The following is a 12,685-nucleotide window of genomic DNA, read 5'->3' as shown; positions in this document are numbered from 1 at the left end:
GGAAGAGAGGCCCCTTGGTCTTGCAAACTTTATATGCCCCATACAGGGGAATGCCAGGGCCAAGAAGTGGGAGTGAGTGGGTAGGGGAGCAGGGAAGGGGTAGGGTATAGGGGACATTCGGGATAGCATTTGAAATGTAAATGAAGAAAATATCTAATAAAATAATTTTTAAAATTCCTTTCTTCATGTTGATACACCAAGCACTTAAAAATGGAGATCTCTTTTGAATAATATCTGACTCTATCATCTTCTTAAATTAATAGGATTATAATCACCAGCCCAGAGAAGTGTTAGTAAGTTGAATGATTAGTATTCTGAGAACCGTACCTCTATTATTTCGGTGTCCTGTACTTAAAGCAAATGACTTTTTTTTTTTAAAGTGAATGCTGCTTTAATATTTTTGACTACCTTGGGTTTTTCATACTGATAACTATTCTTGTTTAACTTATTGTTGTCCCCTTGACATTCAAAACACTATTTCCTACCGATTTTGTTTATACGTTTATTGATCATATACACAGACTGTGGTCCCAGGCTGCCAGAATTCAAATCCTAGTTTTACCATTAGCCAACCTCATGACCTTGAGCAGACTGTTTAAATTCTATGCAGCTGTTAGGTGCTATACAGATAAATGCTGTTGTACCTGTTCTTCCTCTTAATCCCTTCTTTCAAGGCATTTCTTTGGCCAACACTACTCCATTCAAAGGGTCTTTATCTCCTCCTATGGGAAGCTGTCTTTTCATTAGCTCTTCCTCAAGAGTTCATTTGCTATTCTTAACTACAGAAGCTTACAAAGATCTCTTCCTCTTCTGCCTTGGCAGACTGCTGTGTTCATTTTTGTATTCTGATAGTAATTTGAATGTATTTCAACCAAAGCATTTGTTATGCTAGATTCAAAGAGTTTAGGTAATTTAATACAGCCTGTATTAGGCTATTACAGACCTACAAAACCAGAAATTTTATGATTCAACTTAATTATATCTCTTTATACTTCTGCTATCTTTTTGCCATACTATACTCATAAAGAAGGGCTATGGGGGCTGGTGAGATGGCTCAGTAGGTAAGAGCACCTGACTGCTCTTCTGAAGGTCCGGAGTTCAAATCCCAGCAACCACATGGTGGCTCATAACCATCAGTAACAAGATCTGATGCCCTCTTCCGGAGTGTCTGAAGACAGCTACAGTGTACTTACATATAATAAATAAATAAATCTTTAAAAACAAAAGATTAAAAAAAAAAAAAGAAGGGCTATATATTGATGTTTAAAACACAACTGGTGAGATCATATTTTTAAGTATAATGGATTGATACATATATTCACTACACAATTGAAATACAACTTAAGCTTTATATACTTATTTTCTGAAATTTACTCTATTCTCAAATTTTTGTGAGATTTACAAGTTCATCTTCATTATCAAATGTAATTATATTAGGTAAAGTGTCAATATTTTCATTCTTTTTTTGAAAGATATTTGAATTAGTTTTTGTTTTGTTTTGTTTTGTTTTGTTTTTTGAGACAGGATATCTCTAGGTAGCCCCTGGCTGTCCTAGAGCTCAATATGTAAACCAGGCTGGCCTCAAACTCACAGAAATCCACTTACCTCTGCCTCCTAAGGGCTAGGATAGCACGTGCTATCATGCCAGATCTTAGTTTTGTTGTTGTTGTTGTTGTTTGTTTGTTTTTTGCTATAATCATGTGTGAATATTTTTATGTTTCATTTTTCTGTTTAATTATTTATTTTTGAGGTTATAATATTACATTCTTTCCTTTCTTCCCTCTTACTTACCCTTCCTTCCTTACTCCCTTTCAAATTTATATCCGCTCTTCACTACTTCTTGTTACATACATAAATACAACCTGCTTAGTCTGTATAATGTTACACATATATGTTTTCAGAGCTCACCATTCCATATTCAGTAACTAATTGATGTCCTCTTTCTTGGGAAAGACTCTCCCATTCTCGGCATTCCTTACTTGTCTGTAGTTCTCTGAGTAGGGTGGGAGTCTTTTTTTGGCTTTCCCCACTCCTTTACCTGCCATCTTACCCCTCTGGCCCTTTAGCATGTCTATTGTTGTCCCAATTCAGCTCATGTTTAGGTAGCCATGCCGGTGAGGTTTAGGGTGTAACATTTTACTTTCAACAGGTCTAACGAAATTGTTTTCTGCTGTGGTTGTGTAATTACTAGTCTCACCAACAGAATCCCAGAGCTCTTTTAGCTCTTCTTCATCTCCACTAAAGATTTATTATTATACATCATCTCCACTAAAGATTTATTTATTATTATACATAAGTACACTGTTGCTGTCTTCAGACACCCCAGATAAAGGGCATCAGATCTCATTACTGATGGTTGTAAACCACCATGTAGTTGCTGGAATTTGAACTCAGGACCTTCGGAAGTGCAGTCAGTGCTCTTAACCGCTGAGCCATCTCTCCAGCACTCCACTAACTTTTGATATTGCAAGGCTTTATTTTTGCCAATTTGACAGGTACAAAATGGTATCTTGTAAGAATTTAATTTGTTCAAATGGTTAATAAACATTTAGTCTGTCTTATCTGTGTACTGGTTTGTCTTGTTTTAATCCACTAAAAGGTATTTTTATTGTTGTATTAATCTTGGCTATTAAGTGTACCAACTCTATGACTTATCTTTTAATTTTCTTAATTATGGTATCCATCTTTATCACAGTATACTGATTAGTTTAATGTCAATTTGATACAAGCTAGAGTGACCAGAGAGGAGGAATCCTTAGTGGAGAAAATGCCTCCTTAAGATCCAGCTGTAAGGTATTTTCTTAATTGGCAATGGATGGAGAAGGATCCAGCTTATTTTGTGAGTGGGGTCACCCCAAGGCTGGTGGTCCTGAGTTCTATAAAAAAAGCAGGCTAAGCAAGCCATGAGGAGCAAGCCAGTAAGCAGCACTCCTCTATGGCTTCTGCCTCCAAGTTCTGACCTGTGTGAGTTCCTGCCCTCAATGCTTTTGATGATTTCCTGTTATATGGAACTGTGAGCAAAATAAACCTTTCCTTCCCAAATTGCTTTAGGTCATGGGATTCCACCACAGCAATAGTAACCATAACTAAGACACGGGGCATGGATCATAGCAGTGTCTGAACTACAATATTTATTAGTCACAAATATTAGACACAAATATTTGTTGAATTGATGAACAAGTGAAAGCCTGTAAAAATGCCAACAACAACAACGTGTCTAACCTCAAATAAATATTCTCTTACTTTGGGATTATGACCCTTTATATAAGTATGTTTATACTCTTAATTTTTTATTTTATTTTATTTTTTGGGACAGGATTTTTCTACATAACCCTGGCTGACCTGGAATTTGCTTTATTTTGAAGAAACAAATGTAATATGATGTGGAAACTTTCTGGAACAGTGAAATACTACAAAATCAGAATTGGAAGTCTAAACTTCTAAATTATCTGTTTATGAATGGATATATTGACTTTTCTGTTTTCTTTCATACTTCACAGGACACAACGGTTAAAACAGTCTCACTGTTACAGTGTCCACCACTATGTCTATCATGTTAGAGTGTCCCAGAGGAATGTTTATATAAGTGTTTTAGGATTTCTACTGCTGTGATAAAACACTGATCAAAAGCAACTTGGAAGCGGCAGGGTTTTTAGTTCATCCTACACTTTCTTATCATGGACCATTATCAAAGGAAGTCAGGGCAGGGCCTGGAGGCAGGAACTGATGGAGAGGCCATGGAGGGATGCTGCTTATTGGCTTGCTCACTATGGTTTGTTCATCCTGCTCTCTTCTTCCACCAAGGACCACCTACCCAGGGGTGGCACTGCCCATCAATCAAGAAAATGCACCATCAGCTTGCTCATGAGGTTCCCTCTTACCAAATGATTCTCTCTAGGTTGTGTTAAGCTAACATAAAACTAGCTAGTACAATAAGGATGGTGTAAAGAGACTTTAATAAAATATTCTACACTTGGGAGGCAGAGGCAGGCGGATTTCTGAGTTCGAGGCCAGCCTGGTCTACAAAGTGAGTTCCAGGACAGCCAGGGCTATACAGAGAAACCCTGTCTCAAAAAACCAAAAATAAAAATAAAAAATAAAAAATAAAAATATTCTAAGAAAGCACCTGGGAATGTGGCTAGAGCCAAGCAGCAAAAACCACATAGATAAAATGAAAATACATGTATATGCTTCCATTTTAAAAAGTGGATAACAATTTTTTTTTTTTTTTTTTTTTTTTTTTGGTTTTTCGAGACAGGGCTTCTCTGTGTAGTCCTGGCTGTCCTGGAACTCACTTTGTAGACCAGGCTGGCCTAGAACGCAGAAATCCGCCTGCCTCTGCCTCCCAAATGCTGGGATTAAAGGCATGTGCCACCACGCCCAGCTCAACAATTATAATCAACAATGAGGGCAAAAAATACAGCAGCATTTGTAAGCATCAAAAATTAAGAAAATTAATTCATGATGACTATCAGGAGAACCACCATAAGGCTCAATAATACACACCAAGTTTTTAGAAGATGGGCAAAGAGGCAGTGAGCCACTCTGAACAAAGCAGAGTGTCCCAAGACCTGGTTTTGAGGAGTCATTTTGATACTTTGTAGCTGTTCACAATTGGGCACATCATCTTCTCCATCTGAACTTCAGTTTCTTATCAGAAAATCCTGTTGACAATGTCTGGCTTCCCGTTTTTAGGATTAGTACATACTTCAAATTTAAAAAGGTGTACACAGCATCTGTCAACATTCTGCAGTTATAATCATCATTCCTTCCCCATATCTTCTACCTTTCTACTGTAACCTGTAGCACCTCCATAGCCAAAGTTAACTGCTCTGAGGGTAAATTGCTAGTGTTGTTGTAACAAATGCCAAAAACAAGGCTACTTAGTGACTGAGGGAGATATGGCTGGCAGCTGTTTGTGAAGCTGCATGTGGGTAGCTAAACATAGGCTAACACTCTCAGGACTAGAGAAGGGGTTTGAGTCCTAAGAATGCAGGCACACTTAAAACAAGTGAGCAGATGCTTGTTAAGAGAATGTAATGGAGGGGCAGGCAAGGGAAGAAAGACTACATACAGGGATGTAGCCAGCAAGGCAACCAAACACTGAAGGGCACTGAGTCCCAAGGGAAAAGAAATGTTTTAGGGAAGAGAGGATAATCATGAAAGTAAAATACTGCTAAGGCACGGACCTGCTGCCTTTCATACATTTGCCCACTTCAGCACCAAGGAGGAAATTGATGACCTTGACTAGAGCAGTTCCCAGGTCTCTGCCACCTTACTGTGGTGACTAGAATGAATTCCAAAACCTTTATATCTGTTTAATTTTTGAAATAGGAAGACTATTATTTCATGAGTACTTAGGAAACTGATACAAGCAGCAACAATAAACTAATATATACATGAATGTAATATATGATGTACAGAGCTCCTTCACATACATTATGAATTTTTTAAAAACTAACAGAAATTTTGAGGTTCTATAGCACCCAACAGGTAGTACTACTATGTTTATTTTCAGATTAGGAAACCGAACCTTATTAAGTCAAGACATGGTGAAAACAAAAAGTGAGGACCTGCAAGATGGCTCAGCATATGAAGGTGCTTGCTGCCAAGCCTGATGACATGAGTTTAAATTCCAGGACCTTTGACCTTCACATATGCACCAACACACACACACACACACACACACACACACACACACACCTAAAATAAAATGTATTAAAAAGGTGAGAAAGTTTATATATATAACCAGAGTATACAACTTAAGTTTGTATAAAGGGTAAGCAGTTTACAAGATTTATTTCATTGATAAGATTTATATATGTACATGTACGGTGTGTGTGTGTGTGTGTGTGTGTGTGTGTGTGTGTGTGTGTAGGCATCAGAAGAGAGAAAAAAAGGTTAGAGATCAGGAAAAGACAGGGCTCAGAGATTTAACTTAGGCAAACAGAAGATATAAGAAAACATAGATATGTAATTTAAAGCAACTTTGTTACAAGGAAAATAAAACAAATATCCTTTTCATGGTCTCTACATTTTTAAGCCGTTGGCCATATGTTGAGACTGAGAAGAGGAATTACAAAGGTCAGAAGCCTGAAAAGAGGGATTTTTGTTTGTTTGTTTTACCCCCAAGACATGATAGAAAATAGGACAAAAAGTAAGTATGCAGTAAAGGCCCAATGGCAGCAATCAGTCAACAGTGTGGTTTGCCTCAGGCTGGGTAACACTGATGCAGACAAGGAAAGAGGTCAGTCTGAATCAACAGGTTTATGACTTTAGCCACCAGGGACAGGAAAATGGAGCATGGTACTAGAGGATAATGGCAAGAGGGTGAATTTTAAAAGTATGCTGAAAACAACTGACCTGGAAAGGGAAGGAGTGATAAGGTCAAGATATGATCTAATGAGGATAATCAAAGGCCAGGCAAAGGAGAAATTCTAAACAAAGCTGGTCACTTTCACCTATCATTTCAGAGGTAGGCCAGCTCTAGATGATAAAAGATAAAACAGGGAGGTGGATTCGACACGGGGTGATCTCTTGAGTAGAAGAAACCAATGTTTTGGAGAAAAATAATCCATGTGAACACTAAGAAGGAAGAGAGGAAGGAGTAAGAGAGACTGCGGGTGCCACATCCTAAATGAGAAGGAAGCCCTAAGAAGGGAAATTTAACCCCCATTCCAGAAAGCCAGAGGCATTTAACACAAAGGGAAAGACATGGTCTGGAAACAGTGGTAACAGAAAAATTAGTTATCCTCAATTCTCCCATTTAGATGAATATAGATGAGCTATATATTAAAGGGTTACAGAACAATCAATATCCTCGTCAGGATTCAATGGGCACACAGCACCACCAGTGAAATGGTCAAGAACACAGGAAAACAGGAGCTTGGAAGAACATGTAAAAATGCTTAAGAAGAGAATAAGGCTTAGGAGAAAGATGAAGAGGAAGTCAGGCCAGACAAGAATACCAAAGATGACAAACGACTACAGAGGCTGGGAGACCAAGAGTTTCTGGGTTTATCCAACCATAAGGTTATCAAAACAATTAGCTGCAGAAGGTCCTTGATAGCTAGAGTTAGCATTAAAGCTTTGGCCAAGGTATCAATTTCAGATAAGGAAAGAGGGACCCAACTTTTCAGTGTCTTATGTAACCAACATCTACCAAGAATTTACTCACTCTCTTCAACCTTACAGCTATACCTTCCCTCATTTTATAAAGAAGCTGAATGTCTGAGAATCAAAGTAACCTGCCTCTGTGCAGTTAACACTTAGCAACAATGAGAGCTCTGCGCTTTGTTTTAACTCTAAGTCAGTATGATAGGAAAAAGAATTTTTTACCAATAGAACCCAGTGTTTGACTGAGCCTATCTACCAAGTAAGGTCCTTGCAAGGATTAAACTACAGCTTCAAAACAGAACTTAACAGTTACTTTGTTAATCTGAAATTGGCCTACAGGAGGACTTATCTTCAAAGAGGAATTTATTTACTTCAAACAAAAATCTGAACTTCTGAATTAATGTGTATAAATGAATACACAGTGAATGATGTAGGTAGAGAGAATGGACATACAACCTATCGCTCACTAATATATCTGGAACCAATTCCAAATTTGATAGTGTCAAGACTTTCACAGAAAAGCTCAGTCCATTTCTCAAGCCACATAGTCCACTGTTGACTTAAACAAATACCCAAATTTGTGTCAAATCTAATTAATTTGAAATACTTGATAGAGTATACTTGGTATCAAGATATAATTATTATTTAATCTACTGAAATATCTCCAGGGCCCAAAGAAAATGTATCTTGAGTGTGAAGACTGAACTTATTTCCAAATGTTGAAAGTGACTGCTCTTTCCTACTGTACGTTTAGTCCTTCGGATAAAAGAATACTTACTGTATTCTGCCTAATAATTTGGTAAGTGTGTGTGTGGGGGGAGCTTTATTTCTGCAAGCAGAGCATAAGCCCATTAAAAGTAAAGACAAGAAAATTAACATTTACTTTACTTATATAAAGAGCCAACTGCTTTTCTAGTGCTTCTTATGTTTTTATGTAAACTTTGAAATAAGTTTATGAAATAAACTATGAAACTATGAAATAAGAATTTTTTATTTATTTTTATTTTTTTAATATTTATCAGAGTATTTACAGGTATAAGGCTAGAAAGTAACAGAGCCTAGATGTGAATCCTTGTGTTTCTAAATCCAAAGCCTAGACTCTTTCTTCTGGGTTGTCCCCAAACCACGGGTGAATCTCACTGTTTTATCTAATTGGTTCCTACTTACCTACAAGCAACAGAGAAAATCCCTTGGTCATTATATATGGGCAGAAAAGATTCAGTATATGGTATGTTTTCTTATTTTCAAGACTCAAAAAAACACTGTGGTGCAAACAATATTTGATGTGAGTCCTGAATAAAAATGAAGAGATGAGAACCCTGCCTGTAAGAAGGAAAAGGTGAGAACCCTGACTTCCCCACTCCTGCATTTAAAGGTCCTCCTCTGAGGTTTGTGCCATCTGGCAGTACCACTTTCTGCCCGACTGCCTCCTGTGTCATCTACCACCTCAATTAATCCTTTATCTTTACTGCACCTGGGTCACAATCTTCCTCTTTTCCTCATCCCATCATCCTAAATCACTCTGCTGTCCTCACAGCTCCGCCAGACTCCACTTCAATGACCTTCGCTTCTGCTGTATTTCACTTAGCCATCCGGCACACACACACATATACATGCATATCTAGTTGTCACCTAGAACAGTTCCACATTGGACAACTTTATTATTTATAATAATAAGCTAATATTTTATGTCCTAACCACAATCCACTTTCTTCCACATTACTTCTATTATATTTATCCCCGGGTCTAACTAAAAAAATTGCTAAATCTAAAAATAAGAATAAAATAAACCCATCTCCAAGTGTTTCCTGTTTCAATTAATGACACCATCGTCCTATTGTCATCCAAGTCTAAGACCTGAGTACAACATGAATTATTCTCTCATACACATAAGACCTCATAAGCTTTCTCAAACTCATTTCTTACTTTTTCATCTCTGTGACCATTTTTAATGTTACTTCAACCATGTCTAGTTTTTTGGTTTTTGGGTTGTTTTTTTTTTTTTGTAAGCCTTTCAGTGGTTAAAGAATATCCCCCACTGAATTAATTTCACAATATTTATATATACAAGGTCCACCATGACACAGTCTTTGCCTGGCTGGACCTTCATAATTTACCATATTTTATCTCTACTGTTCGATTATTGGCAATCACAAAGTGCTGTGGGTTTCGTGGGGATCAATCCTTTCCTCAAACTTTTCCTTCACTTGTTCTGTTTTCTCTAAGGCATATTCCACTCCTCTTGCCCCCTTTATCACCAGAGCCCAGGCTCATCCCTCCCTATAGCCTTCCCTCTAAGCCTGGCTAGTTCAAAAGCCCTCACTCTCCGACAGTGCTTAACTTTTATTGAGACAGCCTGTGTAAGCACCACATTGGTCCAGCTCCACAATGATTAGAAATGTTTCACTTATCTGTGTGTCCAGTCTAGCACCATACATAACTCAATGCCTGACACATGGTAGCATATAAGTATAAAGGTTACAATACAGCAAGTTTAAATTTCATTGTAATGTTCATACTGGTGTTTTCCCAGTTTTGAATCCTTACCCTGGAGGGTTCAGAGACTTCTACCCAGTTCTGTACAGAATGGTACCATATAATTCTTTAACAAGTTACACAAAAGTGAAACAGTATTTGCACAAACTAACATACCAGAAATTAAAATCTGACATGTGTGCAGCTGGTGAGATAGCTCAATGTTTAAGATCATGTATCTCTCTTCCAGAGGAACCAAGCCTAGCTCTTACAACTGTTATCCAACTGTTATCTTACAACTGTCTATAACTCCAACTGTAGGGAAATCTTATTCCTCCGGCCTTCATGGGCAACTCAAGTGTGTGTGTGTGTGTGCACACACGCACGCACACACACACACACACACACACACACACTTAAAAATCAATACCTTTAATTTTTTTGACATATGTGCTACAAACTTTAAAACCACTAACCAATTCAAGAAACAAAGACATAAAAGTACAAAAATAAACACAGTTCTCACTGCTGGTATGTGCTTGCCTTAGATACAAAAACAGTGAAACTTTGCTCAGATCTTGAACGAGGTCCCAGCCACAGATCTTAGCATTTTATCTACAAGGCCATCACTTCTCTAATGGGCTTAAGAAATTACTTGTTTGCAGGGATGCTTAGGCAAAGGTCTAAGAAACTGATAAAAGATCCATTTTAAGTACTTTAACCCTATGTACCACCAAAGCTAAGTAACTTAAAAAGAATTAAACTTGGGGGGGGGGGGAAGGAATGCTTTTTTAATGAGCAACAGAAAGTTGTTTTTTCACAGCAAGTTGAGGCCTTCTGTTGGCAGGGAAAAAAAGCAGAGTCCATTGTAATAAGGCAGCTCTCTCTCCAAGCAAATATTAAATTGCAGTTTGGCACCAGTCTAGGTCTCAGTACTTTTTAGAGCAAAAATAATAAGCTCTTTTATCTGCATGATATATTACACTGTACAATCTTTTGATATACATTAGCTCACTTGATGAAGTGTTCAATTTTTCAAAGGAAGAGAAACCACAAAACAGGATGATCTCTTTTAGCTTGGGGGAACACATGCTACTACTGCACAGCTCTTCCCTCACCACTCCCAACCCCCACCCGCTAAGTTCAACGCAGTACAAAAATGAGGAAGGGACAGTACTTTTTATTTAAGGTCAATCCTCTCAAAAACGACTGAGCTTGCTCTCTCTGCTCACAAGGAGCTCTTCTGTGGGGGCAATATGGGCAAACCAGTGCTCATCAAAGGAGCGGATCAAAGACCAGAGTAAAGAAAAAGGCTAAAGGAATTGGGAGTTAGCCAAAATAAGACTCAGGGGACACGATTACTATCTTCACTCTTAACAGCTGCCCAAGAGGAAAACGAAGCAGAAAGACGAGAGACAGCCGTTCCTTTCTACCTATAACCAAATCCATCCAGGACCAGACTGGACGGTCTTACTTTGCAAAGGTATTAGGACTAGGATGGAGAGCCGTCCTAAAAGGTTCCAAATTATTAGGGTATTATTTGGAATTTTAAAAGATAACTTCCATCCCGAATAGGATAAGAGTAGGGGGAGCCTGGATGACTCTTAGTTCTCTTCGCTTTGGGGTATTATTGGGGTTCACCCATCTACCTGGGAACCCCTTTCCCTGCTGTGCTCTAAGGTTGTCTGCCGTTCCCTGTCTAAGGTTCGGAACCTGCCCGGTGGTGGCCGGGCTCCAGGCAGGTGGCACATGTGAGTCCCCCAGCCCCAGCCCCAGCCCCAGCCCCGGGACGCCTGCAGAAAGCTCCAAGCCCCCGGTGTCCACGACCCCCGGTGCTCCGCTGCTGGGACCCAGGCGAATCTCTCTGGCGACGCGTCCCACCAGCCCGAAAGAGCCCCCGCACTGGGCCCGAGCCAGGCTTCCCGGTTCCGCCCCAAGCCCTGCTCCCCGCTCGGAAGGGGCCCTGTGCGGGGACTCGCGCACCGCGCCCCCGGCCGACCCCGGCGCGTCAGGCCGCCGCCGGACACTGGGCCCCGAGCAGATGCGGCGCAGGCCGCCGGGGTTCGGGCCGAGTTGACACGGCCGCCGGAGGGCTGCAGACACGGAGACCAGGGTCACCGGGCGGGGACTCGCTCCGGCCCGTGGCCGTAAGGCGGGCCTTGAGGGGCCCGGGCCGGGCCGGGGGTGACAGCGAGGCGCTTACCTGAGGGCGACAGCGGCGCGGGGCGCGGGCGGCTCACTCACTCCCTTCCAGCCGCCATGTTTCCGCTGCGCAGGGAGCGAGCGAGGACGCCGGCAGGGGAGGGCGACGGCTCGGGAGAGCGGCTCGGCTGAGACGGCGGCGGGAGGCGGGGGGCTCCACCGAGGCGGCGGCGGTGGCGGCGACGGCCGAGGGGCGGGGGACAGGCGCGAGAGCTGCCCAGCCCCGCCCGCCAGAGCCTCCTGCCGCGAGGTGGCGCGCGCCGCGGCCGTTGAGCTCTGTCTCGCGCGCGCGCCGGGCGGCGGGAAGGGGCGACCCCGCTCGCGCCTTCCCGCCGCCTCTCGACCGCCAGCCCTAAAAAAAAAAAAAAAAAAAAAAAAAAAAAAAAGGAAAAAAAAAGTTCTAAGGAGCCGCGACCCACTGGATTGCTCGTGTCTCCCAGACCAGTGAATGACGTCCTCTGAGGTGCCAGGTTCGAATCCCGTCGACCCTCAGCCCCCACCCGGCTGGTGGCCCACTGTGGAGTGACCTTAAAAGAGTTCCTTCGCACCTTTAGTCTTTCCAATGCGCAGGCGAGAGGAAAACTACTATGAGGAGAAAATGAGTGCGCCCCAAAAGGTGCAACAGTACTAACAAAAGCAGGCCTTCTCTTTTGCCCCCCGAGTAGGCTTTGAATGTTAGCGTGCTAGGTACAGTGACCCTGGGTCCTTCCAGTGATGCTCCCCCACCCCACACACAACTGCGTCTCCAGAAAACGTGATGGTTTGGCCCGCGGAAACTGAAGTTCATGAAGAGCTACTTCTCCAAGATCACACAATTTCAATGGCCGTGCTCTCGAGGGTCAGGTGATAAGGGAAATGCTGGTTGATTTTTATGAACCTGAAACAAATCTAT

The 12,685-nt window shown here is 41.2% G+C and overlaps 1 protein-coding gene across 2 annotated transcripts in view; it reads right to left on the bottom strand.

The window, feature by feature from the left end:
• The window catches only part of Scmh1 (Scm polycomb group protein homolog 1), a 117,195-nt gene extending 105,221 nt beyond the window's left edge, over positions 1-11,974 (bottom strand). For both annotated transcript variants that reach the window (XM_021200169.1, XM_029539677.1), the window contains exon 1: positions 11,795-11,974. The gene's annotated coding sequence lies outside the window, so the exon portion shown is untranslated. The remainder of the gene's footprint in view (positions 1-11,794) is intronic.
• Between the last annotated feature and the right edge of the window lie 711 nt (positions 11,975-12,685).

The sequence above is a fragment of the Mus pahari genome, chromosome 6, assembly GCF_900095145.1.
Source record: "Mus pahari chromosome 6, PAHARI_EIJ_v1.1, whole genome shotgun sequence".
Lineage (NCBI taxonomy): Eukaryota > Metazoa > Chordata > Mammalia > Rodentia > Muridae > Mus > Mus pahari.
The sequence above is the reverse complement of the archived record's forward strand: the minus strand, read 5'-3'. Positions and strand labels throughout refer to the sequence as shown.